Here is a 19,006-nt window from a genome sequence, read left to right on the forward strand (position 1 = left end):
CAAAGCTATGACTGAACCCCCTCAAGACACCTATACCTTAGTTCATGGGCAAGTGCTATTCAATCAACTCATTCATCACAGAAAATAGAGGAAACTGGAAAAGAATGAGAGCAGCCTGCGAGCTGTCATACAATAATCTAGACATATTACACAGCCAATGGATGACCATAAATAAACTCAAAAGTTCAGGCCTGCCTGAAAAACCTCAATTCCACCACATACACAATTTCACAGTATTCTAAACTCATGCCTCAATCTCACAGACCATTCCCCTATATACTCAAAACAGGTATGTTACTCCTTTTGGTAAAAAGTTTCAGCAAATTTGTCATTCACTGTAAGAAATTACCATAAATATATGGAGCAGCAAATTATGAGCAGCTCTTGTTCATAGTGCTTTTGTTTTCTGCACCATTTTTGTATCAATGTAACACTGTATTTTGTGTTAAAATATAAATGTAAATGTAGACCTGGACCTGCTGCCCTATGTGGAGACCTGAAGGGTTGTACCTGGTCTCACTGGTACCCGTATAGAGAAGTGGGCTCCAAGGGTCAGTTGACTGAGCTCCTGTTTGGCGACAAGGACACAGCAAGCTCCAGAGGCTTTTTTCCCTAAAGTGATCAGTTGACCAGTAACAACTGATCTTGGACTAAACCCTTCTAGTGGCCTTCACTGGAGTGAGTCCTTGCCCCCTATGTGCTGTCCCTGAGGACCTAGGAGATTTAAAAGTGACCCATAGGATGTGCTCCAGAAACCTGAAAAAATTCGGTCATCCAGGACTTACAGATCATCAGCGGGACCTCGCAGCAAAGATGCCTGATTTTGATGCAACTTCATTGGATACGGGTTCAGGCTTGCCTCCCTGGAGTATTTTAAGCTTCATAAAAAAGACTAAGGACCTGCTTTAGATCTTGCTGGTACTACCACCATTACACCACAGCTGCAGACCAGAGTACTCCATCAAGTCACCGGAATTTCGGCCACCGTATTTAGATGTATTACAGCTGAATCACCAACCACCTTGTCGGAGTACTCTTCCTAGCCATCAGTCTGACGGGCTCCTGCCAATCATATTTAGATGCTACAGTTCTGCAGGTACTGGTGGTGGAGTTCTGATGGAGGGAGCCTGTCACAGGAGCCAATCGATAGTGTACAATGGCAGTGGTTATGGAATAGAGGTAAGTAAAAAAACACCAAATGTACCTTAGCAAAATGTGACCACCTGCATAACACAATACACAGCACTCTGCATACACACTATTATCCCTAGCTATTCCACTACAACACTACGGGGGTCATTCTGACCATGGCGGTAAAATCCGCCAGGGCCAACGACCGCGGGAGCACCGCCAACAGGCTGGCGGTGCTCCCATGGGCATTCTGACCGTGGCGGTACAGCCGCGGTCAGAAACGGAAAACCGGCGGTGTACCGCCGGTTTCCCGCTGCCCTGGGGAATCCTCCATGGCGGCGCAGCAAGCTGCGCCGCCATGGGGATTCCGACCCCCATACCGCCATCCTGTTCCTGGTGGTTTTGGTCGCCAGGAACAGGATGGCGGTATGGGGTGTCGTGGGGCCCCTGGGGCCCCTGCAGTGCCCATGCCAATGGCATGGGCACTGCAGGGGCCCCCGTAACAGGGCCCCACAAAGATTTTCAGTGTCTGCCATGCAGACACTGAAAATCGCGACTGGTGCAACTGCACCCGTCGCACCCCTTCCACTCCGCCGGCTCCATTCGGAGCCGGCATCCTCATGGAAGGGTGTTTCCCGCTGGGCTGGCGGGCGGCCTTCTGGCGGTCGCCCGCCAGCCCAGCGGCAAACCCAGAATACCCGCGGCGGTCTTTTGACCGCGCAGCGGTATTCTGGCGGTTCCAGCCAGGCCGGCGGCTTCCGCCGCCGGCCGGGGTCAGAATGACCCCCTACATGTACATGCTGAAAACACACACTGGCATACATCCATAACACAACCTGCACGCACTATTTAAATCACACCCACATGCAACACAACCACAACAACAATACAATTACACACTCATCTACACCAACATGCTCACAAAAAGCTCAACCATACAGATCACAACACCAACCACAACCAGACTGCGACATGCACCTGAATGCTGCACACAGTAGCACAACACTCAACCAAACATACACAACAAACACCAGACCAACATGCAAGTGGCACACAACCAGCCAATGCACTCACACCCCTCCCAAGTAAAAGATTTGAGGTGCCAGATATGTGTCCAATAGATGCACATTCGTGAGGAGGACACCTCTGGACTGTAGATGAATGTCAACACTACCAAGGGCATTTGTACAATCCACATTTTCTACACTGTCTTATATTAGTCACATTGCCAGGTAAACAAACATGAGAGTAGTAGTACATATCTGAAGACTAGAGTCCAACCTTCACACAGTGTGTTCCACATTGTGTATTGCAGTACAAGTCATTGTGTAATTGGAATGAAATTGTTGTTCCAGTGATATGCATTTACTAATTTGCATTCACAATGTCAAGCATCACATTACATTTATAGGTCCCACTGCAATGTGCACACATGGACACAGTTTACAATCGTGATGTTCAGAGTATTTTGGTGCAATCATTCATGTGTTAATGAATACGTACACCAACATAATAATTGCCTAATTCAAGATTTGTAATGCAGGTGTATCTCCAATGACGTTTTGTAGACATACACTTCACAAGTTTACAAAAAATATACTGTGACATACATATTACAACACTGATGCTGAGATAATATTAAGTGCTAAGACAGCGTCCTCTATTAATGTGTAATGCTTACCTTCAAGTCTGGCAACAGCGGTGTTCTTTTTCCTCAATGGTCCAGAGGCAGCAGCAACTGCAGGTCTTGTCCATTTGTGTCCAGTCAGAAACAGAAGTGGAATAGGGAAAACCTCATGTCCTTTTTTATCTGCAAATTCAGGTGTGGAGGTAACACCACCACGGTTGACTTGGTGGGAAGGCACATCGTAACTGCCTTAGTGGGATCAATTACTGGAGTCCTGCGCCAGCCACTGTTTCCAGTGCCGCATGGACGTGGCTGTTGATTCCTGGTGGAGTAGGCAGAACTGAAGCAGTCTTTTGCCTATGGTCCTGCCAACATCTACATTGGGCAGGCAAACAGGTGGTGGATGGGTTTTGAAATGGAAAACTTAGGGCTGGACCATTACTACCAAGATCTAAAGCAGCCCTTAAGTCAAGGGGTAAAAGCTTTGATGAATACACTTGGGGCCTCAGTTATGAGGAGGGGGAGGTGCTCGAAAAACAGCACTCACAGCCCAGATCCATCGGAGAGCAGGATACAAGGACTAAACAAGGTAGCGAGTTAAGCCTAAAAGGAAATTAGTGCCCTCCTATAGAGAAAAGGAATAACACCAACGCCAAGGGGCAAGATACACAAAGGGCTAAACGCGAAAGTGATTTGTGGCAAATTATTGATGGACAGGTGACATACGTAACAACAGCACAATCAGTGCTCTACACTACTCCACATCTACAAATTAAAGCAATGGGCCCAATGTGTCAGTTTGTCGAGGACTGCGTCACATTATACCTACACCAGGTATAATGTATGCAAGGTAGGCATTCCCTTGCATTTCTGATGCAGTGAAATTTACAACTATTCACTGCGTCACTCTCCGACTTGACTGCGTCAACATTCTTATGCCTGCTTAGACCAGGAGTAAGGATTAACACAGGGCTTTTCACATAGGATTATCCTGTGTGTTGTGATGCATTGCTGGAGTTGTGCCAGTTTTATGATGCAACTCCAGCAATGAGTCACTTTAGAGCCAACAGATGGAAACTTGTGCCATGGAGCTCTGTATTGTAAATGTATGCATCCATGGCATCGTTAGGGCATTTGCAGAAATCTGACACAACAATGCCAATGTGTCAGGTTCTTGTAAACAAGGCTGAAGGTGTATCAGACTGTTGCGCCTGCCATGGGCCGCCAAACGAATGCGACAGGGGCAGAATGCAGGAGGCATAAAGCTGCCCTCGCATGGCAGGAAACTGTTTGATGTTTTAGTCTTTGCATTTCCAGTTTCTTGTCATCCAGTTCACATTTCTGCCTGTTCCAGGTCACTCACACTTGCAGAGAAGAACACAAAAGAGAAACAGAAATTTAAAGTAACTTACTCTTCAATCAATGCAGTGGTAATGCGTGCTGCCCTACTATGATTATTGTTTGCACTTACTTATTTGATAGAACACCTAACTTCTGGGGACTGTTAAAAAGGCCTCTCTTGCTTAACCTCCTCAAATTTCAATAACTCTGCAAAAGAAGGAAAGGACACATCAGAAACCATATGATCTCCTATTATACGAAGTGCACAGTGATAAAACAGGTGATTCGCATATAACATTATGGACTGCACATACTTACCTGCTATCAACCCCTTGACTCTGGGATCTTTAAGTTGCTATAAGGAGAAACAATCCTGTTAAATCTAACAGGACCTATACGCACTTGTCCTAGATATAGTAAGACAAGGGGGCATATTTATACTCTGTTTGCGCAGAATGTGCGTCACAAATTTTGACGCACAATCGGCGCAAACCCTGCCCCATATTTATACTTTGACGTCCGACCCCGCGGGCGTCAAAATTCCACCATGTGCGTCATTTTTTGGAAGGGGGAAACAGCCTTGCGTTAATTATATGCAAGGTAGGCGTTCCCTTCCAAAAAATGACTTTAAGGCCTGTGCCCCATATTTATACTCTAACGTCATTTTGACGCACAGGAGGGGGTGGGCCTTAAAAAACGACGCACAGCCTGATGGGCGCCGTTTTTTAACGCCTGGGTCAGGGCAGGCGTTGAGGGACCTGTGGGCTCGGAAGGAGCCCAGAGGTGCCCTCCCCTGCCCCCAGGGACACCCTCTGCCACCCTTGCTCACCCCAGGAGGACACCCAAGGATGGAGGGACCCATCCCAGGGAAGTAAAGGTAAGTTCGGGTAAGTTTTTTTTCCAGATTTTTGATGTGGCATAGGGGGGCCTGATTTGGGCCCCCCTACATGCCACTCCCAGGGGACATAAGTCACCTGGGCATGGCCATTGGGCAAGGGGGCATGACTCCTGTCTTTGCTAAGACAGGAGTCATGTCAATGGAGGTTGGGCGTAAAAAAAAATGGCGCAAATCCAGTTTGAGGCCTGAATTTTGTCTCAGACCTGACTTGCCCCATTTTTTGACGCACAACCCCCATTTTCCCATACGCCGGCGCTGCCTGGTGAGAGTCATTTTTTTTTACGCACACCAGTTCGCAGCGCCGGCTAACGTCATTCCATAAATAAGGCGCCCGCATGGCATGTTGGAATGGCGTTAGCCGGCGGTAAAATTTTTGACGCACAAGTGCGTTGGTGCAGTTGTGCGTCAAAAAGTATAAATATGGGCCTTAGTACTAAGGACTCTAGTAAGGCACAACTTGTTTGAACTTTTGAGGTTATTCTTTCCTGTTTAGCAAAGAAAGGTGTAAGGTATTCTCAACCCTCACATAAGTATATAAGGGATTATGATATTCTTTACCTCTGCCTACATGTAATTCTCATGCTCGGTTGTATTTCCATAGACCAAAACAACAAGTGGTGGACAGAATGCTGAACATTGTCAAACATTCACCCCCAGTACAGTGATCTGGGCCTAAATCCATCGTTTTTTTGCTGTCCATGCCATTCCAGTTTGGACTCACCCATATGCAAATCAGTCTTGACCCTGTTCCCCATGGGAATAGTCCAGTCCGAACTGCTAGGCCAGGTCTTCCCTGGACTGGAAACAAGCATCCTGGGACAGGTTTCGGGGTTTCACCCCTCATCAGCCAGGCTAGCTTGAATCCAGTGGCATATCCTTCCCACTTAGGGCGACAAAACAAAAACAACAAGTGATGGACGGAATGCTGAACATTGTCAAACATTCACCCCCAGTGCAGTGATCTGGGCCTAAATCCATCATTTTTTTGCTGCCCATGCCATTCCAGTTTGGACCCAGCTATATGCAAATCAGTCTTGACCCTGTTCCCCATGGGAACAGTCCAGCCCAAAGTGCTAGGCCAGGTCTTCCCTGGACTGGAAACAAGCATCCTGGGACTGGTTTCAGGGTTTCACCCCTCATCAGCCAGGCTAGTTTGAAACCAGTGGCATGGGAAGCACGAGACCCACGTCTGGGCATACTCTTCCCACTGAGGGCGACAAAGCAAAAACAACAAGTGATGGACGGAATGCTGAACATTGTCAAACATTCACCCCAAGTACAGTGATCTGAGCCTAAATCTATCGTTTTTTTTGCTGCTCATGCCATTCTAGTTTGGACCCAGCCATATGCAAATCAATCTTGACCCTGTTCCCCATGGGAACAGTCCTGCCCGAACTGCTAGGCGGGGTCTTCCCTGGACTGGAAACAAGCATCCTGGAATCGGTTTGAGGGTCTCACCCCTCATCAGCCAGGCTAGCTTGAATCCAGTGGCATGGGAAGCATGGGACCCACGTCTGGGCATATCCTTCCCACTTTGGGCGACAAAGCAAAAACAACAAGTGTTGCACGGAATGCTGAACATTGTCAAACATTCACCCCCAGTACAGTGATCTGGGCCTAAATCCATCGTTTTTTTGCTGCCCATGCCATTCCAGTTTGGACCCAGCCATATGCAAATCAGTCTTGACGCTGTTCCCCATGGGAACAGTCCAGCCCGAACTGCTAGGCCATGTCTTCCCTGGACTAGAAACAAGCATCCTGGGACCAGTTTTGGGGTTTCACCCCTCATCAGCCAGGCTAGCTTGAATCCAGTGGCATGGGAAGCACGGGACCCACGTCTGGGCATAATCTTCCCACTTAGGGTGACAAAGCAAAAACAACAAGTGTTGGACGGAATGCTGAACATAGTCAAACATTCACCCCCAGTACAGTGATCTGGGCCTAAATCCCTCGTTTTTTTGCTGCCCATGCCATTCCAGTTTGGACCCAGCCATATGCAAATCAGTCTTGACCCTGTTCCCCATGGGAACAGTCCAGCCCAAAGTGCTAGGCCAGGTCTTCCCTGGACTGGAAACAAGCATCCTGGGACTGGTTTCAGGGTTTCACCACTCATCAGCCAGGCTAGTTTGAAACCAGTGGCATGGGAAGCACGAGACCCACGTCTGGGCATACTCTTCCCACTGAGGGCGACAAAGCAAAAACAACAAGTGATGGACGGAATGCTGAACATTGTCAAACATTCACCCCAAGTACAGTGATCTGAGCCTAAATCTATCGTTTTTTTTGCTGCCCATGCCATTCTAGTTTGGACCCAGCCATATGCAAATCAATCTTGACCCTGTTCCCCATGGGAACATTCCTGCCCGAACTGCTAGGCGAGGTCTTCCCTGGACTGGAAACAAGCATCCTGGAATCGGTTTCAGGGTCTCACCCCTCATCAGCCAGGCTAGCTTGAATCCAGTGGCATGGGAAGCATGGGACCCACGTCTGGGCATATCCTTCCCACTTTGGGCGACAAAGCAAAAACAACAAGTGTTGCACGGAATGCTGAACATTGTCAAACACTCACCCCCAGTACAGTGATCTGGGCCTAAATCCATCGTTTTTTTGCTGCCCATGCCATTCCAGTTTGGACCCAGCCATATGCAAATCAGTCTTGACGCTGTTCCCCATGGGAACAGTCCAGCCCGAACTGCTAGGCCATGTCTTCCCTGGACTAGAAACAAGCATCCTGGGACCAGTTTTGGGGTTTCACCCCTCATCAGCCAGGCTAGCTTGAATCCAGTGGCATGGGAAGCACGGGACCCACGTCTGGGCATAATCTTCCCACTTAGGGTGACAAAGCAAAAACAACAAGTGTTGGACGGAATGCTGAACATAGTCAAACATTCACCCCCAGTACAGTGATCTGGGCCTAAATCCATCGTTTTTTTGCTGCCCATGCCATTCCAGTTTGGACCCAGCCATATGCAAATCAGTCTTGACCCTGTTCCCCATGGGAACAGTCCAGCCCAAAGTGCTAGGCCAGGTCTTCCCTGGACTGGAAACAAGCATCCTGGGACTGGTTTCAGGGTTTCACCACTCATCAGCCAGGCTAGTTTGAAACCAGTGGCATGGGAAGCACGAGACCCACGTCTGGGCATACTCTTCCCCCTGAGGGCGACAAAGCAAAAACAACAAGTGATGGACGGAATGCTGAACATTGTCAAACATTCACCCCAAGTACAGTGATCTGAGCCTAAATCTATCGTTTTTTTTGCTGCCCATGCCATTCTAGTTTGGACCCAGCCATATGCAAATCAATCTTGACCCTGTTCCCCATGGGAACAGTCCTGCCCGAACTGCTAGGCGAGGTCTTCCCTGGACTGGAAACAAGCATCCTGGAATCGGTTTCAGGGTCTCACCCCTCATCAGCCAGGCTAGCTTGAATCCAGTGGCATGGGAAGCATGGGACCCACGTCTGGGCATATCCTTCCCACTTTGGGCGACAAAGCAAAAACAACAAGTGTTGCACGGAATGCTGAACATTGTCAAACACTCACCCCCAGTACAGTGATCTGGGCCTAAATCCATCGTTTTTTTGCTGCCCATGCCATTCCAGTTTGGACCCAGCCATATGCAAATCAGTCTTGACCCTGTTCCCCATGGGAACAGTCCAGCCCGAACTGCTAGGCCATGTCTTCCCTGGACTAGAAACAAGCATCCTGGGACAAGTTTTGGGGTTTCACCCCTCATCAGCCAGGCTAGCTTGAATCCAGTGGCATGGGAAGCACGGGACCCACGTCTGGGCATACCCTTCCCACTTAGGGCGACAAAGCAAAAACAACAAGTGATGGACGGAATGCTGAACATTGTCAAACATTCACCCCCAGTACAGTGATCTGGGCCTAAATCCATCCTTTTGTGTTGCTAAAGTATTTCCATAGACTACACATGTTATCTTTTAAGGCACCCACATTTCAGCTAAGGGGATCACGCAGGTATTCTACCAGTAATTGCTAGATATCCCTGCACACGCTGTATTTCTTCTCTACTTTAGGGACAGGCTTACTGATTCTGTTTTTCTGTTATCTCTTCGCAGGAAGATATACAGAAAACCAGTTGGGTAGCACATACATCCCTGCATTGACTCTGTGGGACGTGTGTTTCTTTCTCTTCTATCCCCTCTTCCCCCATTTAACGTGGATTGGCTTTAACATTGTTGGGCTATCTCGGTGGTGGTGGAAGTTAGAAACTTACCTCATGAGCCTCCTGTTGCTCCTGCGGAACCTAAGGTGAGATCTGACACAGACCTATGCTCTCATTATAAGTACTTAGGGCATCATTACGACCCTGGCGGCCGGCGGTATTATGACGGTGGCGCAATAGCCATGGCCATAGCGCCGGCCACTCCACTATACCGTCAAGCTTTCGCCTGGCAGTCATAATCCCCAGGGCAGCGGTACGAGCACTGCTGCCCTGGGCATTATGAGTCCCTGACCGCCAGCCTGGCCACAGCGGTAAACACTGCCATGGAAAGGCTGGCGGTCAGGGGGACTTGGGGAGCCCCTGGGGGCCCCTGCACTGCTCATGCACTTTGCATGGGCCTCCAGGCATAGCCCTGTCGTGCATTTCGCTGCACCCGCTGCACATCAGCATCGCCGCCGGCTCTATTACGAGCCGGCAGCAATGTTGATGTGACTTTTCCGCTGGGCCAGCAGAAAAGCCATAATTGGGAGCCAGAAATACTGCCGGCACTGGCGGTATTCTGTCTCCCGCAGCCTCGGCGGTCTTTTTAAAAGACCACTGAGGTTGTAATGAGGGCCTTAGTCATTTTTGGCCCTATTTTCACCTAAATATTTAACTATTTATATCTCTGGTTCCCCTCATTGGATTTTTGTCATTTTTGTATAATTTTGTTAAAATTAAACTTACTGTACATTTTGTAATTTGTTTTGGCATTTTATTATTTGGTATTTTGATTTATTACTGTTTTGGCACTGCAGAAAGACTTTAGTCAATGTTCTAAGTTAAACATGTCTTGTCAGAGCCATAGCTACCAAAGGATGGAGTTCAGGTTAAATTAGTGACTTTTGAGTTTCACTCGGATGACTTATTGTTGTCCTTCCTTGAGATGGACAACCACCCATCCCAAATATAAGTCCACTTGCTTGACGTAAAATAACTGCAAGATAAAGTCATCAGATACATCCTTCCATACAACTACAACTGTGATTTCACTTCACTTCAAATGTGGCATTAACAAGGACTAACTGTTGGAAATGCCCCAAACCTTTTGCCTGACCTTCTGTTTTTTTAACTTTTGGACTTTGCACACTTCACCATTGCTAATCAGTGCTAACGTGCAAGTGCTATCTCCACCAAAACATGGTACAATTAGCTTGCACCTGTTTGACAGATTTAGTTTACCTGTGAGTCGCTTGTACAGTGGTATACCATATACCTAGGGCCTGTAAGTGAAATGCTACTAGTGAGCCTGTAGTACTGATTGCACCACAGACAGAAGTTGACTTTCAAATCTGTCTCTGGCCACTTCAGGGCCTGCATGCACAGTTTACTGCGACATTGACTTTGCATTTCAAACTATTTTTTAAGGTCTAAAGTCCCATTTTACTATACCTAAATAACCACTAATGTAGGCCAGAGGTAGCCCTAAGGGCAAGGTGCTGTCTATGTAAAAGGCAGGACATGTACTTTTATGTTTTGCATGTCTTAGTAGTGACAAACACCCCATTTTGTTTTTCACTACTGTGAGGGCTGTTCCTCTCATAGGTTAACATTGTCAATTCCTTTACATACTTTAAGTGGTAATTTCTGATCTGAAATGAGTAGCTTTGGCATGTTTATTATATTTAGAATGGTAGTGAGTAATTCTGCTTACTGGTGTAGTCGGTTTTTACATTACTATTTAGGAATTACACTTTAAGAAAGCAGGAATACCTCTGTGGCTATAGCTCCGGTCTTTTTCAGCCTGACTCCAATCCACATCTAGGGCAGAGTGACAGTTACACTTTGTGCATACTTTCATGACAGCCACTACACAGGAAGAGCTGGGTGTGACAGAAGAGGCCTCTGCATCTGTCTGCATACTGATATGGGAGAGGGAGGGGACGTTCACACTTTATATGTCAAAAGCCCTCATACAAAGGGCTGATTCACCTCCTACTGATTTCTGGAGCCAGGACTGGGTTGAAAGGGGTTGTGGTACCCTTGAAAGGGTACCTTTGAAGTCACCCCCTACATCTCTTTAAGGGCTCAGACCCCATGTTCTTTAGCACTTTTTTAACTGGGAACTGGGACCTAATCTCTGTCAGAAGGACTCCTGAGCTATGCTGAGAGGCCTAAAGGACTCTTTGGAATGCTTTTCTGCTCATTTCCCTGCTGCCAGCTGCTTCCTTACTTAGTTTTCACTAAGCAGTGCTGGGCTGCCAGGAGGAAGTGCTATACAACTTACTTGCTTCATTGTGCTTGCCTGCCTACCCCTTCATGCCCCTCAAGTGCCCTCAAGGAGCCTAATGCGTGGGGAACGCTGTTTTCTGCTCTTTGGCTTCTTCTGCAATCTGCACATGAAGATTGCCACATTCTTGTACTTACTGCCTGACAGAATTGCCACACGGTTTCTGCTCCTTACATCTTTGACACTAGACAGGACTAGTGCAGGGTTTGCAATTTCTGTACAGGTGATCGTTTTGTCATTTCATTGCGGGTGAGTGCTGGTGTCTGCTCCATGTGTCGCAGGCAGATCGGTGTGTGTGTGGGGGGGGGGCAGTGAGCTCCACAGTGCACATTGAGCAATCTCATCCACCCCCAGATCTGTGTGTTCCCTAACATCACATTTTCTGAGGACACAGAGTGACGGCTATGCCAGGAGAAGGCCCTGTCTCATGGGGTTGGGTAGTTGTCTGATAACAGGAGGACACCACTGAAGGAAGTCCTGCCTAGCCCCACCCAAGAGTATCCTGGAGCCTAACAGCGCATCTACAGCAGCCTGGTTGAGAATACCCTAGATATTTTTATATTACCCTGTGTGCAGTCTCTTTTGTGGTGTAATTATTGTGTCACTGGTGTGACTGTATTGCGCAAACTCTGTACACATTGCCTCTAGGGATAAGCCTGACTGCTCCGTGACAAGCTACCAAGGGGGTGAGCACAGGTTAACTTTGGTATGTAACTTACTTGCCCTGACTAGAGTGGTGGGTTCTGCCTAGCTCAGGTGCATACCCTAGCCAACCGGAAACCACATTTCTAACAGTAACCAAATCAGAAACAAAGATACATGCATCAAAGCCTTTGATAATCCTTGTCACTTGATACTGCTGGGTCTCTAAGTAGCATTTCATATCACATACCTTCAAGTTCATGCTATGGACGACAACTTGGATTTGGAGAACACAGTACTGCATTGGATCTCCTTCCTCTACTTCTTCAAAAGACATCAAGTCAAGGTACTCACCTTTAGTTCTAAGGTAACTCTAACTCGTGGTCCCACCATGCACAGTTTTTTCAGCAACAATTTTATTGCAAATGTTGCAATTATAATATAAATTATGTAATAGAAGATGTTATTACTGATGTAATATGTGGGGTAAGTAGCAGTGCATGGTGAGGGCAACAGTTGTAGTTACCTTAAGGCACAAGTTATAGTTGTTTGAGATAAATATAGCTACAACTTTGAATTTCTATGGTTTTGTGCATGTAAAATCTGACCCTAACTACAATATAATATAATATATATATTAGCTACTGACGGTCAACAGTAGGTAGTTAGCACCTAGTTTCCATCGGAAAAACATGTTTTCTGCCTATAAATGTGGTATCTGTGACAAATCTTTATGAAATGTTCAACACAAATTTGAACCACTCTATTCAGGCGCAGTCTTGAAAGATTTGGGGAGATTCATTAAGCGGGGTCAGGAAAAAGAGGGGGGCCCCAAAATGCTTTTGCCCATGCAATTTCCATAGGGATTTTTATTCATGACTACAACATGAACCGCTGGATGGAATAACACCAATTTGGGAGAAAGGTAGCTTTTGGTCAAGAAAGTGTTTGTTTTGTTATTTTTATGTAAATCTGTTTTATATATATATATATATATATATATATATATATTGCTATTACAGGACTCCAGGACATGTACCCCATTGAAATACATTGTAGAGAATGGTAGGTTTTGAGGTTTATAAAAAGGAGAACACCTAAAGAGTATTAACACATTTTAGTTACAATATAAATCATTTGTTGATGGTACCATACTAAATTTAGGAATTGTGGTGAGTTTACCCTGTGAAAAAGCCTTCTCACGTTTGAGAGGAAACTATTTTCTCATGATTTTACCATAGAGGTTATGGAAAGTGCTCCAGAAGCTGAAATGAGCATATTTTCTGAAAATGTACACTATCTATCTCAGCCATAAGAGAAAGAGGGCCTAGTACCTCCTTGCATCATATTAGCATAATTTTCTTTTACGCTAATGTGGGTCAACAAGGCCAAAATCACTGTGCTAGGTTTGACAGTTTTGATTACAACAAGATCATGTCAGGCGTGCCACACTTTTGTAATAAATAGAGAATGCTAGCAATCTAGTTGTTCATTAGATTACTGCTGGGAGGCAGATATCAGAGGCACGGACTAAGCTAATTGAGGGCAGGAAGGATGATACAAGGGCAAGAAGTTGACCATGCTGGGCAGGCATGATGGGCAGTGACAGCACAACAGACCACGGAGGGCAGGGGAAATGGAGGCAGGGGCAACAAACCAACCATGCAGGACAGCGAAGAGAGGCTGTGACAATATAACAGACCATTGAGGGGAGAAGGAAGAGGCAGGGGCTATACAACTATACATGGCAACAGACCTGATTCAGGCTGGATACTCCTGATGTTTTTAAGCCCAAAATGGCTTTATTCTGTCTATCTCCTGCCTAAAATATCCTCTTTTTCCATGTACGTCAATGTGGAAAATCAATTCCCCGTTTTATTTCTTCAAAATCTCCCTCTAATGCTCAAAAGTTTGTCAAGTATGGTACACTGGATAACGAAGGACAGGAGGAATGTGGTAGGGACAGGGACACCGGATAACAGATATCAGGAGGGAGTTAGGCAGGGGCACCAAACTTACATTACAGGGTTGGCTTCAGAGGTTGCAGCAACACAATACAACACTCAGGGCAAGCAGGATGGCAGTACAGCACAACAGACATGGAAAGAAATAACAGAGGGTACAGGGCAATGCACAGGGACAACAGAGAAAAGAGGGGATGAGGCAAGGGCAGGAAGCTGAACATACTAGACAGACAGGAGGTACAGGCGCAACATAACAAACCATACGAGGCATGAGAGGGGGAGTAGGGGCACAGACAGGACAGAAGGGAGGGTAAAGGAGCCTGCACATGGAAAACAGTGGGCAGAGGACAGGGCAGGGCAGAAACAACAAACTGACCATGGAAACCAGGTAAAATTGGCACTAGAAGCACAACACTACAAGAAGAGCAACAGTGAAGCTGTAATGGCATAAACACAAACAGCAAAGGGAAGGTGAGAAGGGGTCAGGGGCAGCAAGTTGACCACACAGAACAGGTGGATGGGCATGAGAATATCATGCATGGCAAGTGGGAGGGTTAGTGGCAGCACAACAGCCATGGTGGCCAAGAGGGAGGTGGCAGGGACATGTGCAATAGACAATGGAGGACAGAGGGAGAGTTTGGAATGGGCACTTATAAGGGAAGGCAGGAGAGGGGACTTCACAAAAGACCATGGAGAACAGGCAGGAGAAGCAGTTGCAGCACAACAGAACATGGGGGGCAGAAGGGAGTAGCAACAAAATGGAGGATAAGATGGAGGGGATAGGGGCATGGAACTCGGACAGGCAGGGTGGAGGTGGCTGGGACAGGTGGCAGCCATCTGATCATTCTAGGCAGGTGGAAGGGGCAGTGGTAGCTCCACAGAATATTCAGAGTAAATCGGAGGGTCAGTGAAAGGTCGCTGGATTAAGGTAGGCAAAAAGAAGTTGGTCGGGCATGCACATAAACATCTGAGGGCAGGAAAACAAGAGTAGGGGCAGCAAGCCAAGCACAGAGGCTAAGCAGGATAGCAAAGATGAGGCATAAAATTGGGCAATTGGGGCAGGAAGAGTGGCTAGGGACATGAAGCTAAATTGAGGGCAGTGGCGACACTTCGGACTATGCAGATCAGAAGGGAGGGGTCTGGTGCATTGTAGGAGGCTGGACTGGCTTGTAGTGAGTACCAAGGGGTACTTGCACCTTGCACCAGGCCCAGTTATCCCTTACTAGTGTATAGGGTGTCTAGCAGCTTAGGCTGATAGATAATGGTAGCTTAGCAGAGCAGCTTAGGCTGAACTAGGAGACGTTTGAAGCTACTACAGTACCACTTAGTGTCATATGCACAATATCATAAGAAAACACAATACACAGTTATACTAAAAATAAAGGTACTTTATTTTTATGACAATATGCCAAAGTATCTTAGAGTGTACCCTCAGTAAGAGGATAGGAAATATACACAAGATATATATACACAATAGCAAAAATATGCAGTATAGTCTTAGAAAACAGTGCAAACAATGTATAGTTACAATAGGATGCAATGGGGACACATAGGGATAGGGGCAACACAAACCATATACTCTAGAAGTGGAATGCGAACCACGAATGGACCCCAAACCTATGTGACCTTGTAGAGGGTCGCTGGGACTATTAGAAAATAGTGAGAGTTAGAAAAATAACCCTCCCCAAGACCCTGAAAAGTGAGTGCAAAGTGCACTAAAGTTCCCCTAAGGATAAAGAAGTCGTGTTAGAGGAATAATGCAGGAAAGACACAAACCAACAATGCAAAAACGCTGGGTTTCCAATCTGGGGTACCTGTGGAACAAGGGGACCAAGTCCAAAAGTCACAAGCAAGTCGGAGATGGGCAGATGCCCAGGAAATGCCAGCTGCGGGTGCAAAGAAGCTTCTACTGGACAGAAGAAGCTGCAGTTTCTGCAGGAACGCAAAGGGCTAGAGACTTCCCCTTTGGAGGACGGATCCCACTTGCCTTGTAGAGTTGTGCAAAAGTGTTTTCCCGCCGAAAGAACGCCAACAAGCCTTGCTAGCTGCAAATCGTGCAGTTAGCGTTTTTGGATGCTGCTGTGGCCCAGGAGGGACCAGGAGGTTGCAAATTGGACCAGGAGGTAGACGGGATGTCGAGCAAGACAAGGATCCCTCTTAGCAGCAGGTAGCACCCGGAAAAGTGCCAGAAACAGGCACTACGAGGATGCATGAAACAGTGCTCACCCGAAGTTACACAAAGGAGTCCCACGTCGCCGGAGACCAACTTAGAAAGTCGTGCAATGCAGGTTAGAGTGCCGTGGACCCAGGCTTGGCTGTGCACAAAGGATTTCTGCCGGAAGTGCACAGGGGCCGGAGTAGCTGCAAAAGTCGCGGTTCCCAGCAATGCAGTCCAGCGAGGTGAGGCAAGGACTTACCTCCACCAAACTTGGAGTGAAGAGTCACTGGACTGTGGGAGTCACTTGGACAGAGTTGCTGGATTCGAGGGACCTCGCTCGTCGTGCTGAGAGGAGACCCAAGGGACTGGTAATGCAGCTTTTTGGTGCCTGCGGTTGCAGGGGGAAGATTCCGTCGACCCACGGGAGATTTCTTCGGAGCTTCTAGTGCAGAGAGGAGGCAGACTACCCCCACAGCATGCACCACCAGGAAAACAGTCGAGAAGGCGGCAGGATCAGCGTTACAGAGTTGCAGTAGTCGTCTTTGCTACTATGTTGCAGATTTGCAGGCTTCCAGCGCGGTCAGCAGTCGATTCCTTGGCAGGAGGTGAAGAGAGAGATGCAGAGGAACTCGGATGAGCTCTTGCATTCGTTATCTAAAGTTTCCCCAGAGACAGAGACCCTAAATAGCCAGAAAAGAGGGTTTGGCTACTTAGGAGAGAGGATAGGCTACTAACACCTGAATGAGCCTATCAGAAGGAGTCTCTGACGTCACCTGGTGGCACTGGCCACTCAGAGCAGTCCAGTGTGCCAGCAGCACCTCTGTTTCCAAGATGGCAGAGGTCTGGAGCACACTGGAGGAGCTCTGGACACCTCCCAGGGGAGGTGCAGGTCAGGGGAGTGGTCACTCCCCTTCCCTTTGTCCAGTTTCGCGCCAGAGCAGGGCTAAGGGGTCTCCTAAACTGGTGTAGACTGGCTTATGCAGAATTGGGCACATCTGTGCCCAAGAAAGCATTTCCAGAGGCTGGGGGAGGCTACTCCTCCCCTGCCTTCACACCATTTTCCAAAGGGAGAGGGTGTAACACCCTCTCTCAGAGGAAGTTCTTTGTTCTGCCCTCCTGGGCCAGGCCTGGCTGGACCCCAGGAGGGCAGATGCCTGTCTGAGGGGTTGGCAGCAGCTGCAGTGAAACCCCAGGAAAGGCAGTTTGGCAGTACCAGGGTCTGTGCTACAGACCACTGGGATCATGGAATTGTGCCAACTATGCCAGGATGGTATAGAGGGGGCAATTCCAAGATCATAGACATGTTACATGGCCATATTCGGAGTTACCATTGTGAAGCTACATATAGGTAGTGACCTATATGTAGTGCAAGCGTGTAATGGTGTCCCCGCACTCACAAAGTCCGGGGAATTGGGCCTGAATAATGTGGGGGCACCTTGGCTAGTGCCAGGGTGCCCTCACACTAAGTAACTTTTTACCAGGTAAAGGTTAGACATATAGGTGACTTATAAGTTACTTAAGTGCAGTGTAAAATGGCTGTGAAATAACGTGGACGTTATTTCACTCAGGCTGCAGTGGCAGGCCTGTGTAAGAATTGTCAGAGCTCCCTATGGGTGGCACAAGAAATGCTGCAGCCCATAGGGATCTCCTGGAACCCCAATACCCTGGGTACCTCAGTACCATATACTAGGGAATTATAAGGGTGTTCCAGTAAGCCAATGTAAATTGGTAAAATTGGTCACTAGCCTGTTAGTGACAATTTGGAAAGAAATGAGAGAGCATAATCACTGAGGTTCTGATTAGCAGAGCCTCAGTGAGACAGTTAGGCATTACACAGGGAACACATACATATAGGCCACAAACTTATGAGCACTGGGGTCCTGACTAGCAGGGTCCCAGTGACACATAACAAACATACTGAAAACATAGGGTTTTCACTATGAGCACTGGGCCCTGGCTAGCAGGATCCCAGTGAGACAGTGAAAACACCCTGACATTCACTCACAAACAGGCCAAATGTGGGGGTAACAAGGCTAGAAAGAGGCTACTTTCTCACATGCATGGACTCAGCAACAAAGGTTAGGGAGCAGGTGGATGGGGCAACAAGCTAACTGCTCAGGTCAGGCAGCAAGGGCAGTGGCAGAACAACACACAGAGCAGTAATGAGGGCGCAACAGTATGGACTTGGACAATGGATGTCAAGGAGGTTGAGGCAGGAGCAGGAAGCTTGGGTGGGGGTAGCAGAATGCCAGGCCAGGCCCTGTGTCCAACCCCCCCACATTGCATTGCGATGGGAATTTTACTTAACGTAAAGAAATCCATAGAAATTCACTGAATTAAACAAGGGTTACAGGGACATTATAGTTAGAAAATATAATTTAAAAAACCTTATAAATTCATTAAAAAACAATATTAAGGGGCCATCTTAGTTAGGTTCAGATTTTACATGCACAAATCCATAGAAATTCAAATATTTCATGTGACCATAACCCGTGCCCTGGCGTAACTATAACCTGAGACCTCACCATGCACTGCTAATTACCCAAGATATTACATTATGAATGACATTTCTTATGACATCATTGATAATATCATTGTAACATTTGCAGTAAAATTATTGATGAAAAAATTGTGCATGATGAGTGCTGAATTTCTATGGTTTTGTCTGTGTAAAATCTGAGCCTAACTATAACTGTATATTTCTACCCCTGTGGTGGCACTGAAACACTTTTCGGTAAGTAGCATGCTACTCCAGAACCCAAAAGGATTGCATTGCTGGTGGATTAGT

This window comes from Pleurodeles waltl, chromosome 3_1 (assembly GCF_031143425.1).
Source record: "Pleurodeles waltl isolate 20211129_DDA chromosome 3_1, aPleWal1.hap1.20221129, whole genome shotgun sequence".
Classification (NCBI taxonomy): domain Eukaryota; kingdom Metazoa; phylum Chordata; class Amphibia; order Caudata; family Salamandridae; genus Pleurodeles; species Pleurodeles waltl.